We start from the raw sequence: 21,860 nt of genomic DNA, 5'->3' as shown, positions 1-21,860 counted from the left end.
TGCTTGCGCTGTTATATGGGCCACGACCCGAGCGGCAGCGAGCGGCAGTCGAGCAAAGTCGGGACAAGTCGGGACGGGGACAGGGACAGGGATAGGAAAGGTGCGAATGCACTGCAAATTACGCAAACACCTCGTCTGAGGCGAGGCGAGGCGAGGCGAGGCGAGGCGAGGAAGCTCACATCGCCAGCAGTGGCGCCCTCCAACAAGACTCTGCCACACCCCGCACAGGCCTTACGCCGGTCGGCCGCGCGCCAGCCCTCCTGCGCTGGACACCAGGGACAAGATGCGTCTTCCGCGAGTGTCGAAGGCTGCACGTGCCAAGCGGATGACAGGAGGTGCAACGAGAAGTTGCGCGTCTCACACACACGGCGGCGCGCCCGCTAATTCGGCAGTCGCTCTGCTGGCACGTCGGATTGCGGAAGGAAGTGCATACAATTACAATTCTGTTCGTGTTTTATGTTGTAAAGTTGTTAGCTTGTAACGATGTAATGTTAATAAATAAATTCATAAATCTCCAAAAAAAAAAAAATACACGAAGCGCGTCCTTCCGGCTCATAAGTTTTGGATCTCAGGATTGCGTTCGCGCTAACGTGACGAATTGTCAATAAAAAAAAATGCGGCTGCTTTCGACCGAAAAGTATGATTTTGTGTGTGTTGGGATAAGAACCGAATGCGAATTCTTCCATGCGCCTACATTACATGGGCGCCAACGGCCATACCATGTTGAATACACCGGTTCTCGTCCGATCACCGAAGTTAAACAACATCGGGCGTGGTTAGTACTTGGATGGGTGACCACCTGGGAACACCACGTGCTGTTGGCTCCCTTTCATTTACTTTTTTTTTTATACCGCCCTCTTTCCATACCACCGTTCTGTTGTGACAAAGATTCTTGCTTAAGCATTTTAATCTACTGTAATGACCATAAGGTGCGAAATTGCAGTAAATATCTCAGTTTGAGGGAGAATGTGCTAACCAAGTTCGCCAGGAAGTCTTTGAAAACGACAAAACAGTACGAATCGGCAGATGTGTTCTGAAATACGTCAGCGCCTGTTGTTGTGTAGCGGTGTACAATTCCTACTTCGATATGTAATTATAAATTTATTCCTTAGTCGACTCGTCTCGTCTCGTCATCTCCTGCAGACGTTTCTTGTGCTTGCGCTGTTATATGGGCCACGACCCGAGCGGCAGCGAGCGGCAGTCGAGCAAAGTCGGGACAAGTCGGGACGGGGACAGGGACAGGGATAGGAAAGGTGCGAATGCACTGCAAATTACGCAAACACCTCGTCTGAGGCGAGGCGAGGCGAGGCGAGGCGAGGCGAGGAAGCTCACATCGCCAGCAGTGGCGCCCTCCAACAAGACTCTGCCACACCCCGCACAGGCCTTACGCCGGTCGGCCGCGCGCCAGCCCTCCTGCGCTGGACACCAGGGACAAGATGCGTCTTCCGCGAGTGTCGAAGGCTGCACGCGCCAAGCGGATGACAGGAGGTGCAACGAGAAGTTGCGCGTCTCACACACACGGCGGCGCGCTCGCTAATTCGGCAGTCGCTCTGCTGGCACGTCGGATTGCGGAAGGAAGTGCATACAATTACAATTCTGTTCGTGTTTTATGTTGTAAAGTTGTTAGCTTGTAACGATGTAATGTTAATAAATAAATTCATAAATCTCCAAAAAAAAAAAATACACGAAGCGCGTCCTTCCGGCTCATAAGTTTTGGATCTCAGGATTGCGTTCGCGCTAACGTGACGAATTGTCAATAAAAAAAAATGCGGCTGCTTTCGACCGAAAAGTATGATTTTGTGTGTGTTGGGATAAGAACCGAATGCGAATTCTTCCATGCGCCTACATTACATGGGCGCCAACGGCCATACCATGTTGAATACACCGGTTCTCGTCCGATCACCGAAGTTAAACAACATCGGGCGTGGTTAGTACTTGGATGGGTGACCACCTGGGAACACCACGTGCTGTTGGCTCCCTTTCATTTACTTTTTTTTTTATACCGCCCTCTTTCCATACCACCGTTCTGTTGTGACAAAGATTCTTGCTTAAGCATTTTAATCTACTGTAATGACCATAAGGTGCGAAATTGCAGTAAATATCTCAGTTTGAGGGAGAATGTGCTAACCAAGTTCGCCAGGAAGTCTTTGAAAACGACAAAACAGTACGAATCGGCAGATGTGTTCTGAAATACGTCAGCGCCTGTTGTTGTGTAGCGGTGTACAATTCCTACTTCGATATGTAATTATAAATTTATTCCTTAGTCGACTCGTCTCGTCTCGTCATCTCCTGCAGACGTTTCTTGTGCTTGCGCTGTTATATGGGCCACGACCCGAGCGGCAGCGAGCGGCAGTCGAGCAAAGTCGGGACAAGTCGGGACGGGGACAGGGACAGGGATAGGAAAGGTGCGAATGCACTGCAAATTACGCAAACACCTCGTCTGAGGCGAGGCGAGGCGAGGCGAGGCGAGGCGAGGAAGCTCACATCGCCAGCAGTGGCGCCCTCCAACAAGACTCTGCCACACCCCGCACAGGCCTTACGCCGGTCGGCCGCGCGCCAGCCCTCCTGCGCTGGACACCAGGGACAAGATGCGTCTTCCGCGAGTGTCGAAGGCTGCACGCGCCAAGCGGATGACAGGAGGTGCAACGAGAAGTTGCGCGTCTCACACACACGGCGGCGCGCCCGCTAATTCGGCAGTCGCTCTGCTGGCACGTCGGATTGCGGAAGGAAGTGCATACAATTACAATTCTGTTCGTGTTTTATGTTGTAAAGTTGTTAGCTTGTAACGATGTAATGTTAATAAATAAATTCATAAATCTCCAAAAAAAAAAAAATACACGAAGCGCGTCCTTCCGGCTCATAAGTTTTGGATCTCAGGATTGCGTTCGCGCTAACGTGACGAATTGTCAATAAAAAAAAATGCGGCTGCTTTCGACCGAAAAGTATGATTTTGTGTGTGTTGGGATAAGAACCGAATGCGAATTCTTCCATGCGCCTACATTACATGGGCGCCAACGGCCATACCATGTTGAATACACCGGTTCTCGTCCGATCACCGAAGTTAAACAACATCGGGCGTGGTTAGTACTTGGATGGGTGACCACCTGGGAACACCACGTGCTGTTGGCTCCCTTTCATTTACTTTTTTTTTTATACCGCCCTCTTTCCATACCACCGTTCTGTTGTGACAAAGATTCTTGCTTAAGCATTTTAATCTACTGTAATGACCATAAGGTGCGAAATTGCAGTAAATATCTCAGTTTGAGGGAGAATGTGCTAACCAAGTTCGCCAGGAAGTCTTTGAAAACGACAAAACAGTACGAATCGGCAGATGTGTTCTGAAATACGTCAGCGCCTGTTGTTGTGTAGCGGTGTACAATTCCTACTTCGATATGTAATTATAAATTTATTCCTTAGTCGACTCGTCTCGTCTCGTCATCTCCTGCAGACGTTTCTTGTGCTTGCGCTGTTATATGGGCCACGACCCGAGCGGCAGCGAGCGGCAGTCGAGCAAAGTCGGGACAAGTCGGGACGGGGACAGGGACAGGGATAGGAAAGGTGCGAATGCACTGCAAATTACGCAAACACCTCGTCTGAGGCGAGGCGAGGCGAGGCGAGGCGAGGCGAGGAAGCTCACATCGCCAGCAGTGGCGCCCTCCAACAAGACTCTGCCACACCCCGCACAGGCCTTACGCCGGTCGGCCGCGCGCCAGCCCTCCTGCGCTGGACACCAGGGACAAGATGCGTCTTCCGCGAGTGTCGAAGGCTGCACGCGCCAAGCGGATGACAGGAGGTGCAACGAGAAGTTGCGCGTCTCACACACACGGCGGCGCGCCCGCTAATTCGGCAGTCGCTCTGCTGGCACGTCGGATTGCGGAAGGAAGTGCATACAATTACAATTCTGTTCGTGTTTTATGTTGTAAAGTTGTTAGCTTGTAACGATGTAATGTTAATAAATAAATTCATAAATCTCCAAAAAAAAAAAAATACACGAAGCGCGTCCTTCCGGCTCATAAGTTTTGGATCTCAGGATTGCGTTCGCGCTAACGTGACGAATTGTCAATAAAAAAAAATGCGGCTGCTTTCGACCGAAAAGTATGATTTTGTGTGTGTTGGGATAAGAACCGAATGCGAATTCTTCCATGCGCCTACATTACATGGGCGCCAACGGCCATACCATGTTGAATACACCGGTTCTCGTCCGATCACCGAAGTTAAACAACATCGGGCGTGGTTAGTACTTGGATGGGTGACCACCTGGGAACACCACGTGCTGTTGGCTCCCTTTCATTTACTTTTTTTTTTATACCGCCCTCTTTCCATACCACCGTTCTGTTGTGACAAAGATTCTTGCTTAAGCATTTTAATCTACTGTAATGACCATAAGGTGCGAAATTGCAGTAAATATCTCAGTTTGAGGGAGAATGTGCTAACCAAGTTCGCCAGGAAGTCTTTGAAAACGACAAAACAGTACGAATCGGCAGATGTGTTCTGAAATACGTCAGCGCCTGTTGTTGTGTAGCGGTGTACAATTCCTACTTCGATATGTAATTATAAATTTATTCCTTAGTCGACTCGTCTCGTCTCGTCATCTCCTGCAGACGTTTCTTGTGCTTGCGCTGTTATATGGGCCACGACCCGAGCGGCAGCGAGCGGCAGTCGAGCAAAGTCGGGACAAGTCGGGACGGGGACAGGGACAGGGATAGGAAAGGTGCGAATGCACTGCAAATTACGCAAACACCTCGTCTGAGGCGAGGCGAGGCGAGGCGAGGCGAGGCGAGGAAGCTCACATCGCCAGCAGTGGCGCCCTCCAACAAGACTCTGCCACACCCCGCACAGGCCTTACGCCGGTCGGCCGCGCGCCAGCCCTCCTGCGCTGGACACCAGGGACAAGATGCGTCTTCCGCGAGTGTCGAAGGCTGCACGCGCCAAGCGGATGACAGGAGGTGCAACGAGAAGTTGCGCGTCTCACACACACGGCGGCGCGCTCGCTAATTCGGCAGTCGCTCTGCTGGCACGTCGGATTGCGGAAGGAAGTGCATACAATTACAATTCTGTTCGTGTTTTATGTTGTAAAGTTGTTAGCTTGTAACGATGTAATGTTAATAAATAAATTCATAAATCTCCAAAAAAAAAAAATACACGAAGCGCGTCCTTCCGGCTCATAAGTTTTGGATCTCAGGATTGCGTTCGCGCTAACGTGACGAATTGTCAATAAAAAAAAATGCGGCTGCTTTCGACCGAAAAGTATGATTTTGTGTGTGTTGGGATAAGAACCGAATGCGAATTCTTCCATGCGCCTACATTACATGGGCGCCAACGGCCATACCATGTTGAATACACCGGTTCTCGTCCGATCACCGAAGTTAAACAACATCGGGCGTGGTTAGTACTTGGATGGGTGACCACCTGGGAACACCACGTGCTGTTGGCTCCCTTTCATTTACTTTTTTTTTTATACCGCCCTCTTTCCATACCACCGTTCTGTTGTGACAAAGATTCTTGCTTAAGCATTTTAATCTACTGTAATGACCATAAGGTGCGAAATTGCAGTAAATATCTCAGTTTGAGGGAGAATGTGCTAACCAAGTTCGCCAGGAAGTCTTTGAAAACGACAAAACAGTACGAATCGGCAGATGTGTTCTGAAATACGTCAGCGCCTGTTGTTGTGTAGCGGTGTACAATTCCTACTTCGATATGTAATTATAAATTTATTCCTTAGTCGACTCGTCTCGTCTCGTCATCTCCTGCAGACGTTTCTTGTGCTTGCGCTGTTATATGGGCCACGACCCGAGCGGCAGCGAGCGGCAGTCGAGCAAAGTCGGGACAAGTCGGGACGGGGACAGGGACAGGGATAGGAAAGGTGCGAATGCACTGCAAATTACGCAAACACCTCGTCTGAGGCGAGGCGAGGCGAGGCGAGGCGAGGCGAGGAAGCTCACATCGCCAGCAGTGGCGCCCTCCAACAAGACTCTGCCACACCCCGCACAGGCCTTACGCCGGTCGGCCGCGCGCCAGCCCTCCTGCGCTGGACACCAGGGACAAGATGCGTCTTCCGCGAGTGTCGAAGGCTGCACGCGCCAAGCGGATGACAGGAGGTGCAACGAGAAGTTGCGCGTCTCACACACACGGCGGCGCGCTCGCTAATTCGGCAGTCGCTCTGCTGGCACGTCGGATTGCGGAAGGAAGTGCATACAATTACAATTCTGTTCGTGTTTTATGTTGTAAAGTTGTTAGCTTGTAACGATGTAATGTTAATAAATAAATTCATAAATCTCCAAAAAAAAAAAATACACGAAGCGCGTCCTTCCGGCTCATAAGTTTTGGATCTCAGGATTGCGTTCGCGCTAACGTGACGAATTGTCAATAAAAAAAAATGCGGCTGCTTTCGACCGAAAAGTATGATTTTGTGTGTGTTGGGATAAGAACCGAATGCGAATTCTTCCATGCGCCTACATTACATGGGCGCCAACGGCCATACCATGTTGAATACACCGGTTCTCGTCCGATCACCGAAGTTAAACAACATCGGGCGTGGTTAGTACTTGGATGGGTGACCACCTGGGAACACCACGTGCTGTTGGCTCCCTTTCATTTACTTTTTTTTTTATACCGCCCTCTTTCCATACCACCGTTCTGTTGTGACAAAGATTCTTGCTTAAGCATTTTAATCTACTGTAATGACCATAAGGTGCGAAATTGCAGTAAATATCTCAGTTTGAGGGAGAATGTGCTAACCAAGTTCGCCAGGAAGTCTTTGAAAACGACAAAACAGTACGAATCGGCAGATGTGTTCTGAAATACGTCAGCGCCTGTTGTTGTGTAGCGGTGTACAATTCCTACTTCGATATGTAATTATAAATTTATTCCTTAGTCGACTCGTCTCGTCTCGTCATCTCCTGCAGACGTTTCTTGTGCTTGCGCTGTTATATGGGCCACGACCCGAGCGGCAGCGAGCGGCAGTCGAGCAAAGTCGGGACAAGTCGGGACGGGGACAGGGACAGGGATAGGAAAGGTGCGAATGCACTGCAAATTACGCAAACACCTCGTCTGAGGCGAGGCGAGGCGAGGCGAGGCGAGGCGAGGAAGCTCACATCGCCAGCAGTGGCGCCCTCCAACAAGACTCTGCCACACCCCGCACAGGCCTTACGCCGGTCGGCCGCGCGCCAGCCCTCCTGCGCTGGACACCAGGGACAAGATGCGTCTTCCGCGAGTGTCGAAGGCTGCACGCGCCAAGCGGATGACAGGAGGTGCAACGAGAAGTTGCGCGTCTCACACACACGGCGGCGCGCCCGCTAATTCGGCAGTCGCTCTGCTGGCACGTCGGATTGCGGAAGGAAGTGCATACAATTACAATTCTGTTCGTGTTTTATGTTGTAAAGTTGTTAGCTTGTAACGATGTAATGTTAATAAATAAATTCATAAATCTCCAAAAAAAAAAAATACACGAAGCGCGTCCTTCCGGCTCATAAGTTTTGGATCTCAGGATTGCGTTCGCGCTAACGTGACGAATTGTCAATAAAAAAAAATGCGGCTGCTTTCGACCGAAAAGTATGATTTTGTGTGTGTTGGGATAAGAACCGAATGCGAATTCTTCCATGCGCCTACATTACATGGGCGCCAACGGCCATACCATGTTGAATACACCGGTTCTCGTCCGATCACCGAAGTTAAACAACATCGGGCGTGGTTAGTACTTGGATGGGTGACCACCTGGGAACACCACGTGCTGTTGGCTCCCTTTCATTTACTTTTTTTTTTATACCGCCCTCTTTCCATACCACCGTTCTGTTGTGACAAAGATTCTTGCTTAAGCATTTTAATCTACTGTAATGACCATAAGGTGCGAAATTGCAGTAAATATCTCAGTTTGAGGGAGAATGTGCTAACCAAGTTCGCCAGGAAGTCTTTGAAAACGACAAAACAGTACGAATCGGCAGATGTGTTCTGAAATACGTCAGCGCCTGTTGTTGTGTAGCGGTGTACAATTCCTACTTCGATATGTAATTATAAATTTATTCCTTAGTCGACTCGTCTCGTCTCGTCATCTCCTGCAGACGTTTCTTGTGCTTGCGCTGTTATATGGGCCACGACCCGAGCGGCAGCGAGCGGCAGTCGAGCAAAGTCGGGACAAGTCGGGACGGGGACAGGGACAGGGATAGGAAAGGTGCGAATGCACTGCAAATTACGCAAACACCTCGTCTGAGGCGAGGCGAGGCGAGGCGAGGCGAGGCGAGGAAGCTCACATCGCCAGCAGTGGCGCCCTCCAACAAGACTCTGCCACACCCCGCACAGGCCTTACGCCGGTCGGCCGCGCGCCAGCCCTCCTGCGCTGGACACCAGGGACAAGATGCGTCTTCCGCGAGTGTCGAAGGCTGCACGCGCCAAGCGGATGACAGGAGGTGCAACGAGAAGTTGCGCGTCTCACACACACGGCGGCGCGCCCGCTAATTCGGCAGTCGCTCTGCTGGCACGTCGGATTGCGGAAGGAAGTGCATACAATTACAATTCTGTTCGTGTTTTATGTTGTAAAGTTGTTAGCTTGTAACGATGTAATGTTAATAAATAAATTCATAAATCTCCAAAAAAAAAAAAATACACGAAGCGCGTCCTTCCGGCTCATAAGTTTTGGATCTCAGGATTGCGTTCGCGCTAACGTGACGAATTGTCAATAAAAAAAAATGCGGCTGCTTTCGACCGAAAAGTATGATTTTGTGTGTGTTGGGATAAGAACCGAATGCGAATTCTTCCATGCGCCTACATTACATGGGCGCCAACGGCCATACCATGTTGAATACACCGGTTCTCGTCCGATCACCGAAGTTAAACAACATCGGGCGTGGTTAGTACTTGGATGGGTGACCACCTGGGAACACCACGTGCTGTTGGCTCCCTTTCATTTACTTTTTTTTTTATACCGCCCTCTTTCCATACCACCGTTCTGTTGTGACAAAGATTCTTGCTTAAGCATTTTAATCTACTGTAATGACCATAAGGTGCGAAATTGCAGTAAATATCTCAGTTTGAGGGAGAATGTGCTAACCAAGTTCGCCAGGAAGTCTTTGAAAACGACAAAACAGTACGAATCGGCAGATGTGTTCTGAAATACGTCAGCGCCTGTTGTTGTGTAGCGGTGTACAATTCCTACTTCGATATGTAATTATAAATTTATTCCTTAGTCGACTCGTCTCGTCTCGTCATCTCCTGCAGACGTTTCTTGTGCTTGCGCTGTTATATGGGCCACGACCCGAGCGGCAGCGAGCGGCAGTCGAGCAAAGTCGGGACAAGTCGGGACGGGGACAGGGACAGGGATAGGAAAGGTGCGAATGCACTGCAAATTACGCAAACACCTCGTCTGAGGCGAGGCGAGGCGAGGCGAGGCGAGGCGAGGAAGCTCACATCGCCAGCAGTGGCGCCCTCCAACAAGACTCTGCCACACCCCGCACAGGCCTTACGCCGGTCGGCCGCGCGCCAGCCCTCCTGCGCTGGACACCAGGGACAAGATGCGTCTTCCGCGAGTGTCGAAGGCTGCACGCGCCAAGCGGATGACAGGAGGTGCAACGAGAAGTTGCGCGTCTCACACACACGGCGGCGCGCCCGCTAATTCGGCAGTCGCTCTGCTGGCACGTCGGATTGCGGAAGGAAGTGCATACAATTACAATTCTGTTCGTGTTTTATGTTGTAAAGTTGTTAGCTTGTAACGATGTAATGTTAATAAATAAATTCATAAATCTCCAAAAAAAAAAAATACACGAAGCGCGTCCTTCCGGCTCATAAGTTTTGGATCTCAGGATTGCGTTCGCGCTAACGTGACGAATTGTCAATAAAAAAAAATGCGGCTGCTTTCGACCGAAAAGTATGATTTTGTGTGTGTTGGGATAAGAACCGAATGCGAATTCTTCCATGCGCCTACATTACATGGGCGCCAACGGCCATACCATGTTGAATACACCGGTTCTCGTCCGATCACCGAAGTTAAACAACATCGGGCGTGGTTAGTACTTGGATGGGTGACCACCTGGGAACACCACGTGCTGTTGGCTCCCTTTCATTTACTTTTTTTTTTATACCGCCCTCTTTCCATACCACCGTTCTGTTGTGACAAAGATTCTTGCTTAAGCATTTTAATCTACTGTAATGACCATAAGGTGCGAAATTGCAGTAAATATCTCAGTTTGAGGGAGAATGTGCTAACCAAGTTCGCCAGGAAGTCTTTGAAAACGACAAAACAGTACGAATCGGCAGATGTGTTCTGAAATACGTCAGCGCCTGTTGTTGTGTAGCGGTGTACAATTCCTACTTCGATATGTAATTATAAATTTATTCCTTAGTCGACTCGTCTCGTCTCGTCATCTCCTGCAGACGTTTCTTGTGCTTGCGCTGTTATATGGGCCACGACCCGAGCGGCAGCGAGCGGCAGTCGAGCAAAGTCGGGACAAGTCGGGACGGGGACAGGGACAGGGATAGGAAAGGTGCGAATGCACTGCAAATTACGCAAACACCTCGTCTGAGGCGAGGCGAGGCGAGGCGAGGCGAGGCGAGGAAGCTCACATCGCCAGCAGTGGCGCCCTCCAACAAGACTCTGCCACACCCCGCACAGGCCTTACGCCGGTCGGCCGCGCGCCAGCCCTCCTGCGCTGGACACCAGGGACAAGATGCGTCTTCCGCGAGTGTCGAAGGCTGCACGCGCCAAGCGGATGACAGGAGGTGCAACGAGAAGTTGCGCGTCTCACACACACGGCGGCGCGCCCGCTAATTCGGCAGTCGCTCTGCTGGCACGTCGGATTGCGGAAGGAAGTGCATACAATTACAATTCTGTTCGTGTTTTATGTTGTAAAGTTGTTAGCTTGTAACGATGTAATGTTAATAAATAAATTCATAAATCTCCAAAAAAAAAAAATACACGAAGCGCGTCCTTCCGGCTCATAAGTTTTGGATCTCAGGATTGCGTTCGCGCTAACGTGACGAATTGTCAATAAAAAAAAATGCGGCTGCTTTCGACCGAAAAGTATGATTTTGTGTGTGTTGGGATAAGAACCGAATGCGAATTCTTCCATGCGCCTACATTACATGGGCGCCAACGGCCATACCATGTTGAATACACCGGTTCTCGTCCGATCACCGAAGTTAAACAACATCGGGCGTGGTTAGTACTTGGATGGGTGACCACCTGGGAACACCACGTGCTGTTGGCTCCCTTTCATTTACTTTTTTTTTTATACCGCCCTCTTTCCATACCACCGTTCTGTTGTGACAAAGATTCTTGCTTAAGCATTTTAATCTACTGTAATGACCATAAGGTGCGAAATTGCAGTAAATATCTCAGTTTGAGGGAGAATGTGCTAACCAAGTTCGCCAGGAAGTCTTTGAAAACGACAAAACAGTACGAATCGGCAGATGTGTTCTGAAATACGTCAGCGCCTGTTGTTGTGTAGCGGTGTACAATTCCTACTTCGATATGTAATTATAAATTTATTCCTTAGTCGACTCGTCTCGTCTCGTCATCTCCTGCAGACGTTTCTTGTGCTTGCGCTGTTATATGGGCCACGACCCGAGCGGCAGCGAGCGGCAGTCGAGCAAAGTCGGGACAAGTCGGGACGGGGACAGGGACAGGGATAGGAAAGGTGCGAATGCACTGCAAATTACGCAAACACCTCGTCTGAGGCGAGGCGAGGCGAGGCGAGGCGAGGCGAGGAAGCTCACATCGCCAGCAGTGGCGCCCTCCAACAAGACTCTGCCACACCCCGCACAGGCCTTACGCCGGTCGGCCGCGCGCCAGCCCTCCTGCGCTGGACACCAGGGACAAGATGCGTCTTCCGCGAGTGTCGAAGGCTGCACGCGCCAAGCGGATGACAGGAGGTGCAACGAGAAGTTGCGCGTCTCACACACACGGCGGCGCGCCCGCTAATTCGGCAGTCGCTCTGCTGGCACGTCGGATTGCGGAAGGAAGTGCATACAATTACAATTCTGTTCGTGTTTTATGTTGTAAAGTTGTTAGCTTGTAACGATGTAATGTTAATAAATAAATTCATAAATCTCCAAAAAAAAAAAATACACGAAGCGCGTCCTTCCGGCTCATAAGTTTTGGATCTCAGGATTGCGTTCGCGCTAACGTGACGAATTGTCAATAAAAAAAAATGCGGCTGCTTTCGACCGAAAAGTATGATTTTGTGTGTGTTGGGATAAGAACCGAATGCGAATTCTTCCATGCGCCTACATTACATGGGCGCCAACGGCCATACCATGTTGAATACACCGGTTCTCGTCCGATCACCGAAGTTAAACAACATCGGGCGTGGTTAGTACTTGGATGGGTGACCACCTGGGAACACCACGTGCTGTTGGCTCCCTTTCATTTACTTTTTTTTTTATACCGCCCTCTTTCCATACCACCGTTCTGTTGTGACAAAGATTCTTGCTTAAGCATTTTAATCTACTGTAATGACCATAAGGTGCGAAATTGCAGTAAATATCTCAGTTTGAGGGAGAATGTGCTAACCAAGTTCGCCAGGAAGTCTTTGAAAACGACAAAACAGTACGAATCGGCAGATGTGTTCTGAAATACGTCAGCGCCTGTTGTTGTGTAGCGGTGTACAATTCCTACTTCGATATGTAATTATAAATTTATTCCTTAGTCGACTCGTCTCGTCTCGTCATCTCCTGCAGACGTTTCTTGTGCTTGCGCTGTTATATGGGCCACGACCCGAGCGGCAGCGAGCGGCAGTCGAGCAAAGTCGGGACAAGTCGGGACGGGGACAGGGACAGGGATAGGAAAGGTGCGAATGCACTGCAAATTACGCAAACACCTCGTCTGAGGCGAGGCGAGGCGAGGCGAGGCGAGGCGAGGAAGCTCACATCGCCAGCAGTGGCGCCCTCCAACAAGACTCTGCCACACCCCGCACAGGCCTTACGCCGGTCGGCCGCGCGCCAGCCCTCCTGCGCTGGACACCAGGGACAAGATGCGTCTTCCGCGAGTGTCGAAGGCTGCACGCGCCAAGCGGATGACAGGAGGTGCAACGAGAAGTTGCGCGTCTCACACACACGGCGGCGCGCCCGCTAATTCGGCAGTCGCTCTGCTGGCACGTCGGATTGCGGAAGGAAGTGCATACAATTACAATTCTGTTCGTGTTTTATGTTGTAAAGTTGTTAGCTTGTAACGATGTAATGTTAATAAATAAATTCATAAATCTCCAAAAAAAAAAAATACACGAAGCGCGTCCTTCCGGCTCATAAGTTTTGGATCTCAGGATTGCGTTCGCGCTAACGTGACGAATTGTCAATAAAAAAAAATGCGGCTGCTTTCGACCGAAAAGTATGATTTTGTGTGTGTTGGGATAAGAACCGAATGCGAATTCTTCCATGCGCCTACATTACATGGGCGCCAACGGCCATACCATGTTGAATACACCGGTTCTCGTCCGATCACCGAAGTTAAACAACATCGGGCGTGGTTAGTACTTGGATGGGTGACCACCTGGGAACACCACGTGCTGTTGGCTCCCTTTCATTTACTTTTTTTTTTATACCGCCCTCTTTCCATACCACCGTTCTGTTGTGACAAAGATTCTTGCTTAAGCATTTTAATCTACTGTAATGACCATAAGGTGCGAAATTGCAGTAAATATCTCAGTTTGAGGGAGAATGTGCTAACCAAGTTCGCCAGGAAGTCTTTGAAAACGACAAAACAGTACGAATCGGCAGATGTGTTCTGAAATACGTCAGCGCCTGTTGTTGTGTAGCGGTGTACAATTCCTACTTCGATATGTAATTATAAATTTATTCCTTAGTCGACTCGTCTCGTCTCGTCATCTCCTGCAGACGTTTCTTGTGCTTGCGCTGTTATATGGGCCACGACCCGAGCGGCAGCGAGCGGCAGTCGAGCAAAGTCGGGACAAGTCGGGACGGGGACAGGGACAGGGATAGGAAAGGTGCGAATGCACTGCAAATTACGCAAACACCTCGTCTGAGGCGAGGCGAGGCGAGGCGAGGCGAGGCGAGGAAGCTCACATCGCCAGCAGTGGCGCCCTCCAACAAGACTCTGCCACACCCCGCACAGGCCTTACGCCGGTCGGCCGCGCGCCAGCCCTCCTGCGCTGGACACCAGGGACAAGATGCGTCTTCCGCGAGTGTCGAAGGCTGCACGCGCCAAGCGGATGACAGGAGGTGCAACGAGAAGTTGCGCGTCTCACACACACGGCGGCGCGCCCGCTAATTCGGCAGTCGCTCTGCTGGCACGTCGGATTGCGGAAGGAAGTGCATACAATTACAATTCTGTTCGTGTTTTATGTTGTAAAGTTGTTAGCTTGTAACGATGTAATGTTAATAAATAAATTCATAAATCTCCAAAAAAAAAAAATACACGAAGCGCGTCCTTCCGGCTCATAAGTTTTGGATCTCAGGATTGCGTTCGCGCTAACGTGACGAATTGTCAATAAAAAAAAATGCGGCTGCTTTCGACCGAAAAGTATGATTTTGTGTGTGTTGGGATAAGAACCGAATGCGAATTCTTCCATGCGCCTACATTACATGGGCGCCAACGGCCATACCATGTTGAATACACCGGTTCTCGTCCGATCACCGAAGTTAAACAACATCGGGCGTGGTTAGTACTTGGATGGGTGACCACCTGGGAACACCACGTGCTGTTGGCTCCCTTTCATTTACTTTTTTTTTTATACCGCCCTCTTTCCATACCACCGTTCTGTTGTGACAAAGATTCTTGCTTAAGCATTTTAATCTACTGTAATGACCATAAGGTGCGAAATTGCAGTAAATATCTCAGTTTGAGGGAGAATGTGCTAACCAAGTTCGCCAGGAAGTCTTTGAAAACGACAAAACAGTACGAATCGGCAGATGTGTTCTGAAATACGTCAGCGCCTGTTGTTGTGTAGCGGTGTACAATTCCTACTTCGATATGTAATTATAAATTTATTCCTTAGTCGACTCGTCTCGTCTCGTCATCTCCTGCAGACGTTTCTTGTGCTTGCGCTGTTATATGGGCCACGACCCGAGCGGCAGCGAGCGGCAGTCGAGCAAAGTCGGGACAAGTCGGGACGGGGACAGGGACAGGGATAGGAAAGGTGCGAATGCACTGCAAATTACGCAAACACCTCGTCTGAGGCGAGGCGAGGCGAGGCGAGGCGAGGCGAGGAAGCTCACATCGCCAGCAGTGGCGCCCTCCAACAAGACTCTGCCACACCCCGCACAGGCCTTACGCCGGTCGGCCGCGCGCCAGCCCTCCTGCGCTGGACACCAGGGACAAGATGCGTCTTCCGCGAGTGTCGAAGGCTGCACGCGCCAAGCGGATGACAGGAGGTGCAACGAGAAGTTGCGCGTCTCACACACACGGCGGCGCGCCCGCTAATTCGGCAGTCGCTCTGCTGGCACGTCGGATTGCGGAAGGAAGTGCATACAATTACAATTCTGTTCGTGTTTTATGTTGTAAAGTTGTTAGCTTGTAACGATGTAATGTTAATAAATAAATTCATAAATCTCCAAAAAAAAAAAATACACGAAGCGCGTCCTTCCGGCTCATAAGTTTTGGATCTCAGGATTGCGTTCGCGCTAACGTGACGAATTGTCAATAAAAAAAAATGCGGCTGCTTTCGACCGAAAAGTATGATTTTGTGTGTGTTGGGATAAGAACCGAATGCGAATTCTTCCATGCGCCTACATTACATGGGCGCCAACGGCCATACCATGTTGAATACACCGGTTCTCGTCCGATCACCGAAGTTAAACAACATCGGGCGTGGTTAGTACTTGGATGGGTGACCACCTGGGAACACCACGTGCTGTTGGCTCCCTTTCATTTACTTTTTTTTTTATACCGCCCTCTTTCCATACCACCGTTCTGTTGTGACAAAGATTCTTGCTTAAGCATTTTAATCTACTGTAATGACCATAAGGTGCGAAATTGCAGTAAATATCTCAGTTTGAGGGAGAATGTGCTAACCAAGTTCGCCAGGAAGTCTTTGAAAACGACAAAACAGTACGAATCGGCAGATGTGTTCTGAAATACGTCAGCGCCTGTTGTTGTGTAGCGGTGTACAATTCCTACTTCGATATGTAATTATAAATTTATTCCTTAGTCGACTCGTCTCGTCTCGTCATCTCCTGCAGACGTTTCTTGTGCTTGCGCTGTTATATGGGCCACGACCCGAGCGGCAGCGAGCGGCAGTCGAGCAAAGTCGGGACAAGTCGGGACGGGGACAGGGACAGGGATAGGAAAGGTGCGAATGCACTGCAAATTACGCAAACACCTCGTCTGAGGCGAGGCGAGGCGAGGCGAGGCGAGGCGAGGAAGCTCACATCGCCAGCAGTGGCGCCCTCCAACAAGACTCTGCCACACCCCGCACAGGCCTTACGCCGGTCGGCCGCGCGCCAGCCCTCCTGCGCTGGACACCAGGGACAAGATGCGTCTTCCGCGAGTGTCGAAGGCTGCACGCGCCAAGCGGATGACAGGAGGTGCAACGAGAAGTTGCGCGTCTCACACACACGGCGGCGCGCCCGCTAATTCGGCAGTCGCTCTGCTGGCACGTCGGATTGCGGAAGGAAGTGCATACAATTACAATTCTGTTCGTGTTTTATGTTGTAAAGTTGTTAGCTTGTAACGATGTAATGTTAATAAATAAATTCATAAATCTCCAAAAAAAAAAAATACACGAAGCGCGTCCTTCCGGCTCATAAGTTTTGGATCTCAGGATTGCGTTCGCGCTAACGTGACGAATTGTCAATAAAAAAAAATGCGGCTGCTTTCGACCGAAAAGTATGATTTTGTGTGTGTTGGGATAAGAACCGAATGCGAATTCTTCCATGCGCCTACATTACATGGGCGCCAACGGCCATACCATGTTGAATACACCGGTTCTCGTCCGATCACCGAAGTTAAACAACATCGGGCGTGGTTAGTACTTGGATGGGTGACCACCTGGGAACACCACGTGCTGTTGGCTCCCTTTCATTTACTTTTTTTTTTATACCGCCCTCTTTCCATACCACCGTTCTGTTGTGACAAAGATTCTTGCTTAAGCATTTTAATCTACTGTAATGACCATAAGGTGCGAAATTGCAGTAAATATCTCAGTTTGAGGGAGAATGTGCTAACCAAGTTCGCCAGGAAGTCTTTGAAAACGACAAAACAGTACGAATCGGCAGATGTGTTCTGAAATACGTCAGCGCCTGTTGTTGTGTAGCGGTGTACAATTCCTACTTCGATATGTAATTATAAATTTATTCCTTAGTCGACTCGTCTCGTCTCGTCATCTCCTGCAGACGTTTCTTGTGCTTGCGCTGTTATATGGGCCACGACCCGAGCGGCAGCGAGCGGCAGTCGAGCAAAGTCGGGACAAGTCGGGACGGGGACAGGGACAGGGATAGGAAAGGTGCGAATGCACTGCAAATTACGCAAACACCTCGTCTGAGGCGAGGCGAGGCGAGGCGAGGCGAGGCGAGGAAGCTCACATCGCCAGCAGTGGCGCCCTCCAACAAGACTCTGCCACACCCCGCACAGGCCTTACGCCGGTCGGCCGCGCGCCAGCCCTCCTGCGCTGGACACCAGGGACAAGATGCGTCTTCCGCGAGTGTCGAAGGCTGCACGCGCCAAGCGGATGACAGGAGGTGCAACGAGAAGTTGCGCGTCTCACACACACGGCGGCGCGCCCGCTAATTCGGCAGTCGCTCTGCTGGCACGTCGGATTGCGGAAGGAAGTGCATACAATTACAATTCTGTTCGTGTTTTATGTTGTAAAGTTGTTAGCTTGTAACGATGTAATGTTAATAAATAAATTCATAAATCTCCAAAAAAAAAAAATACACGAAGCGCGTCCTTCCGGCTCATAAGTTTTGGATCTCAGGATTGCGTTCGCGCTAACGTGACGAATTGTCAATAAAAAAAAATGCGGCTGCTTTCGACCGAAAAGTATGATTTTGTGTGTGTTGGGATAAGAACCGAATGCGAATTCTTCCATGCGCCTACATTACATGGGCGCCAACGGCCATACCATGTTGAATACACCGGTTCTCGTCCGATCACCGAAGTTAAACAACATCGGGCGTGGTTAGTACTTGGATGGGTGACCACCTGGGAACACCACGTGCTGTTGGCTCCCTTTCATTTACTTTTTTTTTTATACCGCCCTCTTTCCATACCACCGTTCTGTTGTGACAAAGATTCTTGCTTAAGCATTTTAATCTACTGTAATGACCATAAGGTGCGAAATTGCAGTAAATATCTCAGTTTGAGGGAGAATGTGCTAACCAAGTTCGCCAGGAAGTCTTTGAAAACGACAAAACAGTACGAATCGGCAGATGTGTTCTGAAATACGTCAGCGCCTGTTGTTGTGTAGCGGTGTACAATTCCTACTTCGATATGTAATTATAAATTTATTCCTTAGTCGACTCGTCTCGTCTCGTCATCTCCTGCAGACGTTTCTTGTGCTTGCGCTGTTATATGGGCCACGACCCGAGCGGCAGCGAGCGGCAGTCGAGCAAAGTCGGGACAAGTCGGGACGGGGACAGGGACAGGGATAGGAAAGGTGCGAATGCACTGCAAATTACGCAAACACCTCGTCTGAGGCGAGGCGAGGCGAGGCGAGGCGAGGCGAGGAAGCTCACATCGCCAGCAGTGGCGCCCTCCAACAAGACTCTGCCACACCCCGCACAGGCCTTACGCCGGTCGGCCGCGCGCCAGCCCTCCTGCGCTGGACACCAGGGACAAGATGCGTCTTCCGCGAGTGTCGAAGGCTGCACGCGCCAAGCGGATGACAGGAGGTGCAACGAGAAGTTGCGCGTCTCACACACACGGCGGCGCGCCCGCTAATTCGGCAGTCGCTCTGCTGGCACGTCGGATTGCGGAAGGAAGTGCATACAATTACAATTCTGTTCGTGTTTTATGTTGTAAAGTTGTTAGCTTGTAACGATGTAATGTTAATAAATAAATTCATAAATCTCCAAAAAAAAAAAATACACGAAGCGCGTCCTTCCGGCTCATAAGTTTTGGATCTCAGGATTGCGTTCGCGCTAACGTGACGAATTGTCAATAAAAAAAAATGCGGCTGCTTTCGACCGAAAAGTATGATTTTGTGTGTGTTGGGATAAGAACCGAATGCGAATTCTTCCATGCGCCTACATTACATGGGCGCCAACGGCCATACCATGTTGAATACACCGGTTCTCGTCCGATCACCGAAGTTAAACAACATCGGGCGTGGTTAGTACTTGGATGGGTGACCACCTGGGAACACCACGTGCTGTTGGCTCCCTTTCATTTACTTTTTTTTTTATACCGCCCTCTTTCCATACCACCGTTCTGTTGTGACAAAGATTCTTGCTTAAGCATTTTAATCTACTGTAATGACCATAAGGTGCGAAATTGCAGTAAATATCTCAGTTTGAGGGAGAATGTGCTAACCAAGTTCGCCAGGAAGTCTTTGAAAACGACAAAACAGTACGAATCGGCAGATGTGTTCTGAAATACGTCAGCGCCTGTTGTTGTGTAGCGGTGTACAATTCCTACTTCGATATGTAATTATAAATTTATTCCTTAGTCGACTCGTCTCGTCTCGTCATCTCCTGCAGACGTTTCTTGTGCTTGCGCTGTTATATGGGCCACGACCCGAGCGGCAGCGAGCGGCAGTCGAGCAAAGTCGGGACAAGTCGGGACGGGGACAGGGACAGGGATAGGAAAGGTGCGAATGCACTGCAAATTACGCAAACACCTCGTCTGAGGCGAGGCGAGGCGAGGCGAGGCGAGGCGAGGAAGCTCACATCGCCAGCAGTGGCGCCCTCCAACAAGACTCTGCCACACCCCGCACAGGCCTTACGCCGGTCGGCCGCGCGCCAGCCCTCCTGCGCTGGACACCAGGGACAAGATGCGTCTTCCGCGAGTGTCGAAGGCTGCACGCGCCAAGCGGATGACAGGAGGTGCAACGAGAAGTTGCGCGTCTCACACACACGGCGGCGCGCCCGCTAATTCGGCAGTCGCTCTGCTGGCACGTCGGATTGCGGAAGGAAGTGCATACAATTACAATTCTGTTCGTGTTTTATGTTGTAAAGTTGTTAGCTTGTAACGATGTAATGTTAATAAATAAATTCATAAATCTCCAAAAAAAAAAAAATACACGAAGCGCGTCCTTCCGGCTCATAAGTTTTGGATCTCAGGATTGCGTTCGCGCTAACGTGACGAATTGTCAATAAAAAAAAAATGCGGCTGCTTTCGACCGAAAAGTATGATTTTGTGTGTGTTGGGATAAGAACCGAATGCGAATTCTTCCATGCGCCTACATTACATGGGCGCCAACGGCCATACCATGTTGAATACACCGGTTCTCGTCCGATCACCGAAGTTAAACAACATCGGGCGTGGTTAGTACTTGGATGGGTGACCACCTGGGAACACCACGTGCTGTTGGCTCCCTTTCATTTACTTTTTTTTTTATACCGCCCTCTTTCCATACCACCGTTCTGTTGTGACAAAGATTCTTGCTTAAGCATTTTAATCTACTGTAATGACCATAAGGTGCGAAATTGCAGTAAATATCTCAGTTTGAGGGAGAATGTGCTAACCAAGTTCGCCAGGAAGTCTTTGAAAACGACAAAACAGTACGAATCGGCAGATGTGTTCTGAAATACGTCAGCGCCTGTTGTTGTGTAGCGGTGTACAATTCCTACTTCGATATGTAATTATAAATTTATTCCTTAGTCGACTCGTCTCGTCTCGTCATCTCCTGCAGACGTTTCTTGTGCTTGCGCTGTTATATGGGCCACGACCCGAGCGGCAGCGAGCGGCAGTCGAGCAAAGTCGGGACAAGTCGGGACGGGGACAGGGACAGGGATAGGAAAGGTGCGAATGCACTGCAAATTACGCAAACACCTCGTCTGAGGCGAGGCGAGGCGAGGCGAGGCGAGGCGAGGAAGCTCACATCGCCAGCAGTGGCGCCCTCCAACAAGACTCTGCCACACCCCGCACAGGCCTTACGCCGGTCGGCCGCGCGCCAGCCCTCCTGCGCTGGACACCAGGGACAAGATGCGTCTTCCGCGAGTGTCGAAGGCTGCACGCGCCAAGCGGATGACAGGAGGTGCAACGAGAAGTTGCGCGTCTCACACACACGGCGGCGCGCCCGCTAATTCGGCAGTCGCTCTGCTGGCACGTCGGATTGCGGAAGGAAGTGCATACAATTACAATTCTGTTCGTGTTTTATGTTGTAAAGTTGTTAGCTTGTAACGATGTAATGTTAATAAATAAATTCATAAATCTCCAAAAAAAAAAAAATACACGAAGCGCGTCCTTCCGGCTCATAAGTTTTGGATCTCAGGATTGCGTTCGCGCTAACGTGACGAATTGTCAATAAAAAAAAATGCGGCTGCTTTCGACCGAAAAGTATGATTTTGTGTGTGTTGGGATAAGAACCGAATGCGAATTCTTCCATGCGCCTACATTACATGGGCGCCAACGGCCATACCATGTTGAATACACCGGTTCTCGTCCGATCACCGAAGTTAAACAACATCGGGCGTGGTTAGTACTTGGATGGGTGACCACCTGGGAACACCACGTGCTGTTGGCTCCCTTTCATTTACTTTTTTTTTTATACCGCCCTCTTTCCATACCACCGTTCTGTTGTGACAAAGATTCTTGCTTAAGCATTTTAATCTACTGTAATGACCATAAGGTGCGAAATTGCAGTAAATATCTCAGTTTGAGGGAGAATGTGCTAACCAAGTTCGCCAGGAAGTCTTTGAAAACGACAAAACAGTACGAATCGGCAGATGTGTTCTGAAATACGTCAGCGCCTGTTGTTGTGTAGCGGTGTACAATTCCTACTTCGATATGTAATTATAAATTTATTCCTTAGTCGACT

The 21,860-nt window shown here is 50.0% G+C and overlaps 19 non-coding genes across 19 annotated transcripts; all 19 read left to right on the top strand.

The window, feature by feature from the left end:
* The first annotated feature begins 705 nt into the window (after nt 1-705).
* On the top strand, nt 706-824 carry LOC124592948. Its single transcript, XR_006977701.1, has one exon. It is a non-coding gene; the product is annotated as a 5S ribosomal RNA (ribosomal RNA).
* A 1,033-nt stretch (nt 825-1,857) lies between these two features.
* On the top strand, nt 1,858-1,976 carry LOC124592947. The gene has a single exon (XR_006977700.1). It is a non-coding gene; the product is annotated as a 5S ribosomal RNA (ribosomal RNA).
* A 1,034-nt stretch (nt 1,977-3,010) lies between these two features.
* On the top strand, nt 3,011-3,129 carry LOC124592946. The gene has a single exon (XR_006977699.1). It is a non-coding gene; the product is annotated as a 5S ribosomal RNA (ribosomal RNA).
* Nucleotides 3,130-4,163: 1,034 nt separating this feature from the next.
* On the top strand, nt 4,164-4,282 carry LOC124592945. The gene has a single exon (XR_006977698.1). It is a non-coding gene; the product is annotated as a 5S ribosomal RNA (ribosomal RNA).
* Nucleotides 4,283-5,315: 1,033 nt separating this feature from the next.
* On the top strand, nt 5,316-5,434 carry LOC124592943. The gene has a single exon (XR_006977696.1). It is a non-coding gene; the product is annotated as a 5S ribosomal RNA (ribosomal RNA).
* A 1,033-nt stretch (nt 5,435-6,467) lies between these two features.
* On the top strand, nt 6,468-6,586 carry LOC124592942. The gene has a single exon (XR_006977695.1). It is a non-coding gene; the product is annotated as a 5S ribosomal RNA (ribosomal RNA).
* A 1,033-nt stretch (nt 6,587-7,619) lies between these two features.
* LOC124592941 lies at nt 7,620-7,738 on the top strand. The gene has a single exon (XR_006977694.1). It is a non-coding gene; the product is annotated as a 5S ribosomal RNA (ribosomal RNA).
* Nucleotides 7,739-8,772: 1,034 nt separating this feature from the next.
* On the top strand, nt 8,773-8,891 carry LOC124592940. Its single transcript, XR_006977693.1, has one exon. It is a non-coding gene; the product is annotated as a 5S ribosomal RNA (ribosomal RNA).
* A 1,033-nt stretch (nt 8,892-9,924) lies between these two features.
* On the top strand, nt 9,925-10,043 carry LOC124592939. Its single transcript, XR_006977692.1, has one exon. It is a non-coding gene; the product is annotated as a 5S ribosomal RNA (ribosomal RNA).
* A 1,033-nt stretch (nt 10,044-11,076) lies between these two features.
* Nucleotides 11,077-11,195, top strand: LOC124592938. The gene has a single exon (XR_006977691.1). It is a non-coding gene; the product is annotated as a 5S ribosomal RNA (ribosomal RNA).
* A 1,033-nt stretch (nt 11,196-12,228) lies between these two features.
* Nucleotides 12,229-12,347, top strand: LOC124592937. The gene has a single exon (XR_006977690.1). It is a non-coding gene; the product is annotated as a 5S ribosomal RNA (ribosomal RNA).
* A 1,033-nt stretch (nt 12,348-13,380) lies between these two features.
* LOC124592936 lies at nt 13,381-13,499 on the top strand. Its single transcript, XR_006977689.1, has one exon. It is a non-coding gene; the product is annotated as a 5S ribosomal RNA (ribosomal RNA).
* Nucleotides 13,500-14,532: 1,033 nt separating this feature from the next.
* Nucleotides 14,533-14,651, top strand: LOC124592935. The gene has a single exon (XR_006977688.1). It is a non-coding gene; the product is annotated as a 5S ribosomal RNA (ribosomal RNA).
* Nucleotides 14,652-15,684: 1,033 nt separating this feature from the next.
* LOC124592934 lies at nt 15,685-15,803 on the top strand. Its single transcript, XR_006977687.1, has one exon. It is a non-coding gene; the product is annotated as a 5S ribosomal RNA (ribosomal RNA).
* Nucleotides 15,804-16,836: 1,033 nt separating this feature from the next.
* Nucleotides 16,837-16,955, top strand: LOC124592975. Its single transcript, XR_006977727.1, has one exon. It is a non-coding gene; the product is annotated as a 5S ribosomal RNA (ribosomal RNA).
* A 1,033-nt stretch (nt 16,956-17,988) lies between these two features.
* LOC124592967 lies at nt 17,989-18,107 on the top strand. The gene has a single exon (XR_006977719.1). It is a non-coding gene; the product is annotated as a 5S ribosomal RNA (ribosomal RNA).
* A 1,033-nt stretch (nt 18,108-19,140) lies between these two features.
* On the top strand, nt 19,141-19,259 carry LOC124592955. The gene has a single exon (XR_006977708.1). It is a non-coding gene; the product is annotated as a 5S ribosomal RNA (ribosomal RNA).
* A 1,035-nt stretch (nt 19,260-20,294) lies between these two features.
* Nucleotides 20,295-20,413, top strand: LOC124592944. Its single transcript, XR_006977697.1, has one exon. It is a non-coding gene; the product is annotated as a 5S ribosomal RNA (ribosomal RNA).
* Nucleotides 20,414-21,447: 1,034 nt separating this feature from the next.
* LOC124592933 lies at nt 21,448-21,566 on the top strand. Its single transcript, XR_006977686.1, has one exon. It is a non-coding gene; the product is annotated as a 5S ribosomal RNA (ribosomal RNA).
* Nucleotides 21,567-21,860: the final 294 nt, after the last annotated feature.

The sequence above is a fragment of the Schistocerca americana genome, unplaced genomic scaffold (genome assembly GCF_021461395.2).
Source record: "Schistocerca americana isolate TAMUIC-IGC-003095 unplaced genomic scaffold, iqSchAmer2.1 HiC_scaffold_966, whole genome shotgun sequence".
Classification (NCBI taxonomy): domain Eukaryota; kingdom Metazoa; phylum Arthropoda; class Insecta; order Orthoptera; family Acrididae; genus Schistocerca; species Schistocerca americana.
The sequence above is the reverse complement of the archived record's forward strand: the minus strand, read 5'-3'. Positions and strand labels throughout refer to the sequence as shown.